Below are 12,638 nucleotides of genomic sequence, written 5' to 3' on the forward strand. Positions count from 1 at the left end.
TATCCCGATTAAAGACGGGAACTCTCATTAACAGAGACCCCATTTAAAGAGACACCTCCCCACATTAAGAATCCCAACAAAAGAAGACATTGCTCTATCCAGAACTCCTACAGAATCCATCTCTCCCCATCCAGAAACTGTGAGCCTATTTTAAAGATGAAATGCCTCCCCACAAGACACCAAATTTAAAGCTGAAGCCCTTTGAAAATGAAAAGTGACAGAGAAATCCCAGCGGTGACTGGTAGCACTTAGACTACCAAACATTCACCGGTGTCTCTCAGTCCCTCTCTCTCAGGGGGAGATCTGTACACTGACCGGTGTCTCTCAGTCCCCCTCTCTCAGGGGGAGATCTGTACACTGACCGGTGTCTCTCAGTCCCTCTCTCTCAGGGGGAGATCTGTACACTGACCGGTGTCTCTCAGTCCCTCTCTCTCAGGGGAGATCTGTACACTGACCGGTGTCTCTCAGTCCCTCTCTCTCAGGGGGAGATCTGTACACTGACCGGTGTCTCTCAGTCCCTCTCTGCCTCATGGGCAGACCTGTGCCCTCACTGCTGTCAACGTTACTCTGCAGTGGGCTATTTTGATTTTTCTGTGCCCTGGTTATTGTTGTGGTCAGGGCTGTTTTGCCCCACACTATCTCCTCTCCCCTCTTGCTCGTTTTTGTTTATTTATAACTTTTCTGGTGTTACGCTGTAGTTTTTGTGACTTCAGACCTGCTAACCACTGCCTCTGAATTATCGCGCCCCTCAGCACTGCCACTGATGCTGGTAGAGATTAGTTTGAGGCGGTGCATATAAGTTCTTTTATTTTGAATTTTGTTTTTAAGTCAACCGTTGACTACAAGCTGGTTGTGTGTCCAGGTCACAGGCTTCGGCCTTCTTTACTGCCCATTCTCTGCTCCCAAATACACCAGTTGGCAGAACGATATCCCCTTGAGACTGCTCAGAGCTCTTGTTCTACTCTCAGCCTGACAATCTCCAACGTAATCACCTCCTGGCAGTCTCCTGTCTGGGCTCACAGCCGTTGTTCTACCCTGAAGCTGACTGTCTCCAGCTCAGCCCAAGTGCTGTTGGGCTGCAGTACCCAGCTCTCAGTTTTCACTTTATTCGCTCAGTACCCAAAACCTGGGTTGGCCGTTGCTGTCTCTGCTGGCCTCGGGACACAGGACTGAAAGCTCCAGAACTGATCTCTGGCTTGATCCCCAGTTTAGTCAGCAGCCAGGTTTGGGCCTAGTGTCCAACATGAGACCCCAGGCCCAGGTCACCTTCAGCCAGGTGTCTGTCTTGTTTCCTGGCCGAGCTGAGCCCACCTGCTTGGGCGTCAGGGAGTGAAATGTTTGTAAGGACCCATAAGGACCCGAAATGTACACAGTCACTCAGATTGAGAGCTCCAGAGAGACCTGAGTATACACACTCAAACACAGGCAGAGAAATGTATGTAGATGTTCAAACACACAGACAGACAGACAGACAGACAGACAGACAGACAGACACACACACACACACACACAGACACACACAGGCACACACACGCACACTCACACACACACACAGACACACACAACACAGACACACACACATACACACACACACACACATACACACACACACACACACACACACACACACACACACACGAACATACACATACACACAGACACACACACTGACCACATACATGCACACACACAAATACACACAAAACATACACACACATACAAACACAGACACAGTCAAACATATGTAACGGTCTGATGCACTATCAATTACTCCAAAAGACTGGAAGTAGAGTAAATACTGAAAGGCTTTTATGACCAGTAAATGGACCAACGTCCATGCTGAGTATCTGTCCTGGACTGAGGGAGGAGCAGAGGCACAATCGCCTTTATTCAGGGCTCTGTGCGAGGAGCCACAGGGGCAGTCAGCAGAGGGGCCTGTCCAGACAGGTAACCCAGTTACAACCTATATATTTGGTTTACCACACGGTCTTTGCCCCACTGACTCCTGTTGCCAAGGGTGAATAGCTGTCGACCCCACCAAACAGTGCAATTGCTTTGGTGCGGATAAGGTGTGAGTCGCCCAATGATCAGCCACGACACAAATATGAAACAATATACAAAGTGCGAGTAAAGAATTATACTTTATAGCAAATTTTTGGTGATGAGTTAAGGCGCCACATAAGTAACTTATCAGTCTTGTGCACATAATATTTTAATACGTTGGAGCTCACGCCTCCAATTCCATCCACAACGTCCTTCCGAGACTCCGGCCACCCTCCGAACACGCGAGGTCCGGTATCTGCTGCCCTGGAACCGCTGTCCGTTCCTCACACATCCGTCCTCTCCGCTCGCCTCCCGAAAAATCCCGCGCTCCTCAGCTCAGCACACATATACAAGATAACAGAACGTGACTTCCATTGGCTAACAAATGAATACAATTTCCATTATCTCCCTGTATAACCCAAATGTTGCTGTTACAGAGAACCCCTTGCTCAGCAGTTAACAGTACGAGAAGCCATTTTAATATAACACCTCAGAGAAGCCATTTTGGTAATAAGTGATTAATAGTTAACAGTCCATCTGGTATTACTGAGAGCCCGACACATACATACACATCCAGACCACATATGCACACACACTTACACAAATACACACAACACATGTGCACATACACTCACACACGTACTCAGAGACACACTCACACATACATACACTCACACACACACACACACACACACACACACACACACGTACAAACAGACACACACACACACACACACTCACACACAGACAGACAGACAGACAGACACACACACACACACACACACACACACACACACACAGTGAGGGTGATATGAAGCAGCTCATCACAAAGTACAACTCTGGGCTGTGACGACTGCTGCTACCACGTCCCCATCAACACTCTGTACGTTATATTTACTCTGCAATCTAGACTGAATTTCACAAGTTCAGTGCCCCCATCGAAGTAATAGAAGTAATATTACCAGTTAAAGGCCCTTCAGTACCTGGTCTGAAACATTACCTCTGTTCCACTCTCCCGATTGAGAGAGTTTCTTTAGAACACAGAAGGAACAGGCGCTTCGATCCATCAGCTTTGCCCGCTCACCCTAAACCTATGCCCTCTAGTACCTGACATTTCCATCAAGGGGAAGAAAGTCTCTCCTCCAAGATGACCACGACGCTGTTGAAGGGTTTGGTAGCTTGCGTGCCCTAATGACCCAGAGAGCTACGCTGGCTGGAGTCAGGGCTTTCTGCTTTGGCTCTTGGTGGGGTCACCCATAGCAAACAGGTCAAAGGGTAGAGGCCAGACTAAGAGTGGTCAACTGACAACCCTGGCTGATCGAACAGAACTGTTACAGAAACAGCAGTGAAGAGTCTTTCTACATCTGAGTGCGACGGTATTCCTGTGTCTCCACCTTGAGACTTGCATGAGTGACAGTAGTGAAAACATTTCTCTGCCAGTGTTTGAGTGTGTACACCCAGGTCTCTCTGGAGCTCTCAATCTGAGTGACTGTGTACATTTTGGGTCCTTATGGGTCCTTATGGGTCCTTATGAAAATTATATTTCAATATTCAATTCAAAGAACATTTTAGAGAAGAGATGTGCTAGACAACAGAGAGTGAGCGATGGAGATTGTGATGAGATATCACACTTGCCTGGACTCTGTACAGACTGGGTTCTTGTACCACAACCACAAAGTATCACGTATCACTGTCCTGGCTGAAAGATCAGAAAACTCTTCATGGAAGCAATCTCCACATCAAACCCCTTGTACAGAGGTTTAACCTCAGTAACAAACCCTTTTTAAGCGCGGTTTCACATCAGAAGATATCCCGATTAAAGATGGGAACTCTCATTAACAGAGACCCCATTTAAAGAGACGCCTCCCACATTAAGAATCCCAATGAAAGAAGACATTGCTCTATCCAGAACTCCCACAGAATCCATCTCTCCCCATCCAGAAACTGTTAGCCTGTTTTAAAGATGAAAGGCCTCCGCACGAGACACCAAATTTAAAGCTGAAGCCCTTTGAAAATGAGAAGTGACAGAGAAATCCCAGCGGTGAGTGGCAGCACTTAGACTACCAAACGTTCACTGGTGTCTCTCATTTTCTCCCTCAGGGACAGATCTGTACACTGACCGGTGTCTCTCAGTCCCTCTCTCTCAGGGGGAGATCTGTACCCTGACCGGTGTCTTTCAGTCCCTCTCTCTCAGGGGGGGGGATCTGTACACTGACCGGTGTCTCTCAGTCCCTCTCTGCCTCATGGGCAGACCTGTGCCCTCACTGCTGTCTATGTTACTCTGCAGTGGGCTATTTTGATTTTTCTGTGCCCTGGTTAGTGTTGTGGCCAGGGCTGTTTCGCCCCACACTCTCTGCTCTCCCCTCTTGCTCGTTTTTGTTTATTTATAACTTTTCTGGTGTTACGCTGTAGTTTTTGTGACTTCAGACCTGCTAACCACTGCCTCTGAATTATCGCGCCCCTCAGCACTGCCGCTGATGCTGGTAGAGATTAGTTTGAGGCTGTGCAAATAACTTGTTTTATTTTGAATTTAGTTTTTAAGTCAACTGTTGACTGCAAGCTGGTTCTGGGCCCAGGTCACAGGCTTCGGCCTTCTTTGCTGCTCATTCTCTGCACCCAAGTACACCAGTTGGCAGAATGATCTCCCCTTGAGACTGCTCAGAGCTCTTGTTCTACTCTCAGCCTGACAATCTCCAACGTAGTAACCTCTTGGCAGTCTCATGTCCGGGCTCACAGCCATTGTTCTACCCTGAAGCTGACTGTCTCCAGCTCAGCCCAAGTGCTGTTGGGCTGCAGTACCCAGCTCTCAGTTTTCACTTTATTCGCTCAGAACCCAAAACCTGGATTGGCCGTTGCTGTCTCTGCTGGCCTCGGGACACAGGACTGAAAGCTCCAGTACTGATCTCCGGCTTGATCCCCAGTTTGGTCAGCAGCAAGCTTTGGGCCTAGTGTCCAACATGAGACCTCAGGCCCAGGTCACCTTCAGCCAGGTGTCTGTCCTGTTTCCTGGCCGAGCTGAGCCCACCTGCTTGGGCGTCAGGGAGTGAAATATTTGTGACGACCCATAAGGACCCGAAATGTACACAGTCACTCAGATTGAGAGCTCCAGAGAGACCTGGGTGTACACACTCAAACACTGGCAGAGAAATGTGTGTAGATGTTCAAACACAGACAGACAGACAGACAGACAGACACACACACACACACACACACACACACACACACACACACACACACACACACACACACACACACACAGTGAGGGTGATGTGAAGTAGATCATCACAAAGTACAACTCTGGGCTGTGACGACTGCTGCTACCACGTCCCCATCAACACTCTGTACGTTATATTTACTCTACAATCTAGACTGAATTTCACAAGTTCAGTGCCCCCATCGAAGTAACAAAAGTAATATTACCAGTTAAAGGCCCTTCAGTACCTGTTCTAAAACATTACCTCTGTTCCACTCTCCCGATTGAGAGAGTTTCTTTAGAACACAGAAGGAACAGGCGCTTCGATCCATCAGCTTTGCTCGCTCACCATAAACCTATGCCCTCTAGTACCTGACATTTCCATCAAGGGGAAGAAAGTCTCTCCTCCAAGCCGACCACGACCCTGTCGAAGGGTTTGGTAGCTTGCGTGCCCTAATGACCCAGAGAGCTACGCTGGATGGAGTCAGGGCTTTATGCTTTGGCTCTTGGTGGGGTCACCCATAGCAAACAGGTCAAAGGGTAGAGGTCAGACTAAGAGTGGTCAACTGACAACCCTGGCTGATCAAACAGAACTGTTACAGAAACAGCAGTGAAGAGTCTTTCTACATCTGAGTGCGATGGTATTCCTGTGCCTCCACCTTGAGACTTGCATGAGTGACAGTAGTGAAAACATTTCTCTGCCAGTGTTTGAGTGTGTACACCCAGGTCTCTCTGGAGCTCTCAATCTGAGTGACTGTGTACATTTTGGGTCCTTATGGGTCCTTATGGGTCCTTATGAAAATTATATTTCAATATTCAATTCAAAGAACATTTTGGAGAAGAGATGTGCTGGACAACAGAGAGTGAGCGATGGAGATTGTGATGAGATATCACACTTGCCTGGACTCTGTACAGACTGGGTTCTTGTATCACAACCACAAAGTATCACGTATCACTGTCCTGGCTGAAAGATCAGAAAACTCTTCATGGAAGCAATCTCCACATCAAACCCTTTGTACAGAGGTTTAACCTCAGTAACAAACCCTTTTTAAGCGGGGCTTCACATCAGAAGATATCCCAATTAAAGATGAGAACTCTCATTAACAGAGACCCCATTTAAAGAGACGCCTCCCACATTAAGAGTCCCAATGAAAGAAGACATTGCTCTATCCGGAATTCCTACAGAATCCATCTCTCCCCATCCAGAAACTGTTGGCCTGTTTTCAAGATGAAAGGCCTCCGCACGAGACACCAAATTTAAAGCTGAAGCCCTTTGAAAATGAGAAGTGACAGAGAAATCCCAGCGGTGACTGGTAGCACTTAGACTACCAAACGTTCACTGGTGTCTCTCATTTTCTCCCTCAGGGGGAGATCTGTACACTGACCAGTGTCTCTCAGTCCCTCTCTCTCAGGGGCAGATCTGTACACTGACCAGTGTCTCTCAGTCCCTCTCTCTCAGGGGGAGATCTGTACACTGACCGGTGTCTCTCACTCTCTCTCTCTCAGGGGGAGATCTGTACACTGACCAATGTCTCTCAGTCCCTCTCTCTCAGGGGGAGATCTGTACACTGACCGGTGTCTCTCAGTCCCTCGCTCTCAGGGAGATCTGTACACTGACTGGTATCTCTCAGTCTCTCTCTCTCATGGGAAGATCTGATACTGACCAGTGTCTCTCAGTTCCTCTCTCTCAGGGGAGATCTGTACACTGACCAGTGTCTCTCAGTCCCTCTCTGCCTCATGGGAGACCTGTGCCCTCACTGCTGTCTATGTTACTGTGCAGTGGGCTATTTTGATTTTTCTGTGCCCTGGTTAGTGTTGTGGCCAGGGCTGTTTCGCTCCACACTCTCTCCTCTCCCCTCTTGCTCGTTTTTGTTTATTTATAACTTTTCTGGTGTTACGCTGTAGTTTTTGTGACTTCAGACCTGCTAACCACTGCCTCTGAATTATCGCGCCCCTCAGCACTGCTGCTGATGCTGGTAGAGATTAGTTTGAGACTGTGCAAATAACTTCTTTTATTTTGAATTTTGTTTTTAAGTCAACTGTTGACTACAAGCTGGTTCTGGGCCCAGGTCACAGGCTTCGGCCTTCTTTACTGCTCATTCTCTGCACCCAAGTACATCAGTTGGCAGAACGATATCCCCTTGAGACTGCTCAGAGTTCTTGTTCTACTCTCAGCCTGACAATCTCCAACGTAATCACCTTCAGCCAGGTGTCTGTCCTGTTTCCTGGCCGAGCTGAGCCCACCTGCTTGGGTGTCAAGGAGTGAAATGTTTGTAAGGACCCATAAGGACCCGAAATGTACACAGTCACTCAGATTGAGAGCTCCAGAGACCTGAGTGTACACACTCAAACACTGGCAGAGAAATGTGTGTAGATGTTCAAACACACAGACACACACACACACACACACACACACACACACACACACACACACACACACACACACACTCACACACACAACACACACACAGACACAGACACACACACAGACACAGACCCTCACAGACCCTTGTGTTCTTGTGTGTATATGTGTGTGTGTGAGTGTATGTGCGCATGTGTTGTGTGTATTTGTGTAAGTTGGTGTGCATATGTGGTCTGGATGTGTATGTATGTGTCGGGCTCTCAGTAATACCAGATGGACTGTTAACTATTAATCACTTGTTACCAAAATGGCTTCTCTGAGGTGTTATATTAAAATGGCTTCTCGTACTGTTAACTGCTGAGCAAGGGGTTCTCTGTAACAGCAACGTTTGGGTTATACAGGGAGATAATGGAAATTGTATTCATTTGTTAGCCAATGGAAGTCACGTTCTGTTATCTTGTATATGTGTGCTGAGCTGAGGAGCGCGGGATTTTTCGGGAGGCGAGCGGAGAGGACGGATGTGTGAGGAACGGACAGCGGTTCCAGGGCAGCAGATACCGGACCTCGCGTGTTCGGAGGGTGGCCGGAGTCTCGGAAGGACGTTGTGGATGGAATTGGAGGCGTGAGCTCCAACGTATTAAAATATTATGTGCACAAGACTGATAAGTTACTTATGTGGCGCCTTAACCCATCACCAAAAATTTGCTATAAAGTATAATTCTTTACTCGCACTTTGTATATTGTTTCATATTTGTGTCGTGGCTGATCATTGGGCGACTCACACCTTATCCGCACCAAAGCAATTGCACTGTTTGGTGGGGTCGACAGCTATTCACCCTTGGCAACAGGAGTCAGTGGGGCAAAGACCGTGTGGTAAACCATATATATATGTTGTAACTGGGTTACCTGTCTGGACAGGCCCCTCTGCTGACTGCTCCTGTGGCTCCTCGCACAGAGCCCTGAATAAAGGCGATTGTGCCTCTGCTCCTCCCTCAGTCCAGGACAGATACTCAGCATGGACGTTGGTCCATTTACTGGTCATAAAAGCCTTTCAGTATTTACTCTACTTCCAGTCTTTTGGAGTAATTGATAGTGCATCAGACCGTTACATATGTTTGACTGTGTCTGTGTTTGTATGTGTGTGTATGTTTTGTGTGTATTTGTGTGTGTGCATGTATGTGGTCAGTGTGTGTGTCTGTGTGTATGTGTATGTTCGTGTGTGTATGTGTGTGTGTGTGTGTATGTGTGTGTGTGTGTGACTGTGTGTGTGTGTCTGTCTGTGTGTGTGTGTCTGTGTGTATGTGTGTGTTTGTGTTGTGTGCATTTGTGTAAGTGTGTGCATGTATGTGCCTGTGTGTATGTTGTGTGAGTCTCTGTGTGAGTGTGTGTATATGTGTTTGTGTGTGTTTGCGTGTGTCTGTCTGTGTCTCTGTGTGTGTGTGTGAGTCTGTGTGTGTTGTCTCTGTGTGTGTTGTGTGTGTATCTGCATGAGTGTGAGTGTGTGTGTCTCTGTGTCTGTGTGTGTGTGTGTTGTGTGTGTGTGTGTGTGTGTGTGTGTGTGCATCTGTGAGTGTGTTTGTTTATGTGTGTGCGTATGAGTGTGTGTGTGTGTCTGTCTGTCTGTCTGTGTGTTTGAACATCTACACACATTTCTCTGCCAGTGTTTGAGTGTGTACACCCAGGTCTCTCTGGAGCTCTCAATCTGAGTGACTGTGTACAGCTATTTTTTCAATGCAATCTGGTAAGTCCCCAGGACTTGATGGCTATCCTGTAGAATTTTATAAAAAATTTGGGAAGTTGCTCTCTCCGTATATGTTGGAAATGTTTAAGGATTCTTTTGTGAAAGGTGACTTACCCTCTACTTTTAATGAGGCCTCTATTTCTTTAATTCTTAAAAAGATAAAGATCCTACTGACTGTGCTTCATATAGACCTATTTCATTACTGAATGTTGATGCTAAGCTCTTGACAAAGATAATGGCCAATTGGTTGGAGAATATTTTGGATAAAATTATTTGTAAAGATCAAACAGGCTTTATAAAGGGTTGCTATTCCTTTTCAAATGTTCGGAGACTACTTAACATTATATATTCATCCTCTTGTAAAATTCCACAATGTGTTGTATCTTTGGATGCTGAAAAAGCATTCGACCGAGTCGAATGGAAATATTTATTCAATGTTTTAGAGAAATTTGGCTTTGGTGTTAATTTTAATAATTGGATTAAAATGATATATAAAGCCCTTATTGCTACTATTGTCACTAACAATCGTAGGTCTCCTTTTTTTCAGCTTTCACGGGGGACAAGACAAGGCTGTCAATTAAGTCCTTTGTTGTTTAATTTAATATTAGAACCCCTTGCTATTGCTCTTCGTGAGGCTAAAAATATCCATGGGATCTTTGTGAATGAGACCATGCATAAGGTCTCTCTTTATGCTGATGATTTATTGGTTTATATATCTAACCCTGACGAATCCATTCCTGCCCTGCTAAAATTATTTAATGAATTCGGAGGTTTCTCAGGATATAAAATTAATTTTAGTAAAAGTGAATTGTTTCCTTTAAATGATTCTGTTTCTATATATGATAATACTCCTTTTAAAGTTTCAGACTCTTTTAGATATTTAAGTGTTATAATTACTAAAAAATATAAGGATCTTTATAAAGCCAATTTTGTTCCCTTAGTAGACTCTATGAAGTATTTATTTAGTAGATGGAGTCCACTTACATTTTCACTTGTTGGTCGTATTCATATAGTTAAAATGACGATTCTACCGAAATTTTTATATTTATTTCAGAATATTCCTGTTTTTTTGACTAGGAAGTTTTTTGATCAAATTGATTCTATTATTTCATCTTTTATTTGGAATAATAAAAGACCAAGAATTAGTAAACATCATTTACAAAAATTGAAAAAGGATGGAGGTCTTGCTTTGCCTAATTTTAGAATGTATTATTGGGCTGCTAATCTGCGATATATGTCTTTCTGGTTATATTGGGTTGATAAGAGTGATCGGCCAATTTGGGTAGACCTGGAACTAAAAGTTGTAAAACAATTTTATTTAACCTCGTTATTGGGAGCTCCTTTACCTATGTAATTAGGTAAAGTTGTTAATTTAAACCTATATCCTGTGATTAAGTATTCTTTACAAATTTGGCTCCAGTTCTGCAATTTTTTTAATCTTAAAAAATTTAAACTTTGTAGGTTAATTTACTGAAATTACTTTTTTAAGCCTTCTTTGAGTGATCCAATTTTTTTACTTTGGAAAAATAAAGGTATTAATTCTTTTTTGGATTTATTTAAAGAAGATAGATTGTCCTTTGAACAATTAATTGATAAATATTCTCTTGCATACTCACACTTTCTGCAATACATTCAAGTTAGATATTTTTTACCAAAATATTTAAGTAATTTTCCTTATATATTGGAGGCTGACCTGTTAGATACTATTATGAGTATGAATCCTTTGATTAAGGGTTCTATTGGAAGAATTTATAATTTACTATTACAATGGGATAAGCGCCCTTTGTCTAAGATTAAACAGGATTGGGAAAAGGAACTTAATTTGACTTTTATAACAGAGGATTGGATGTGGATATTGAAGTTGGTTAACTCTTCTTCAATTTGTGCTAGCCATTCATTGAGTCAATTTAAAATTGTACATCGTTATCATTTGACAAAGGAGAGACTTTCTAAAATCTTTCCTAATGTTGATAGTCATTGTGATAGATGTAAAACTGAGATAGCTACACTGACACATATGTTTTGGTCTTGTTCTATATTGGAACAGTTCTGGAAGTCGGTTTTCTCAACAATTTCTAAAGCACTTAAAATTAATTTACAACCTAATAAATTAACTGTGCTTTTTGGAATAGTTCCTCAAAATATTCATGGTATTTCTGTGTCTGACCAACATGTTATTGCATTTGTTACATTGATAGCTAGGAGGGCCATTTTGTTGAAGTGGAAGGATACATCGGCTCCCACTTTGTCACAATGGTTCTCTCAAGTGATGCTATGTCTTAGTTTGGAGAAAATTAGAAGTCAAACCTTTCAACCTTTATTTGATTTTGAGAAAAGATGGGGCTCATTTGCTTGTTATTATCATTTGAGTTAATTGATATCACTTTTCCACGATCTAATTGTAAATTTTTTTAGAATATTTTCTTTTCTTGCTGGCGGTTTGATGTTTATTTTTAGAAGCTTTTTGTATGACGCATGGCTCCGAGGTTGTACACCTAATGGGTTCCTTTTTTTTTCTCACTTTTCTGCTCAGTAGGTTTTTTTTGTTATCACAAAATTTTGTTTTCAATCTTTAAGATGATGGTTTTTTTTGAGGTATTGTAAGTGTTGTTACTCGATGTACTCATGTTATTTTCCTTATATGTACAATAAAAAGATTTGAAAAGAAAAGACTCTGTACATTTCGGGTCCTTATGGGTCCTCACAAATATTTTACTCCCTGACGCTCGAGCAGGTGGGCTCAGCTTGGCCAGGAAACAGGACAGACACCTGGCTGAAGGTGACCTGGGCCTGAGGTCTCATGTTGGACACTAGGCCCAAACCTGGCCGCTGACCAAACTGGGGATCAAGCTGGAGATCAGTACTGGAGCTTTCAGTCCTGTGTCCCGAGGCCAGCAGAGACAGCAACGGCCAATTCAGGTTTTGGGTTCTGAGCAAGTAAAGTGAAAACTGAGAGCTGGGTACTGCAGCCCAACAGCACTTGGGCTGAGCTGGAGACAGTCAGCTTCAGGGTAGAACAACGGCTGTGAGCCCGGACATGAGACTGCCAAGAGGTTACTACGTTGGAGATTGTCAGGCTGAGAGTAGAACAAGAGATCTGAGCAGTCTCAAGGGGAGATCGTTCTGCCAACTGGTGTACTTGGGTGCAGAGAATGAGCAGTAAAGAAGGCCGAAGCCTGTGACCTGGGCCCAGAACCAGCTTTTAGTCAACGTTTGACTTAAAAAGAAAATTCAAACTAAAACAAGTTATTTGCACAGCCTCAGACTAATCTCTACCAGCATCAGCGGCAGTGCTGAGG

The sequence above is a fragment of the Mobula birostris genome, chromosome 11, assembly GCF_030028105.1.
Source record: "Mobula birostris isolate sMobBir1 chromosome 11, sMobBir1.hap1, whole genome shotgun sequence".
NCBI classification, from domain to species: domain Eukaryota; kingdom Metazoa; phylum Chordata; class Chondrichthyes; order Myliobatiformes; family Myliobatidae; genus Mobula; species Mobula birostris.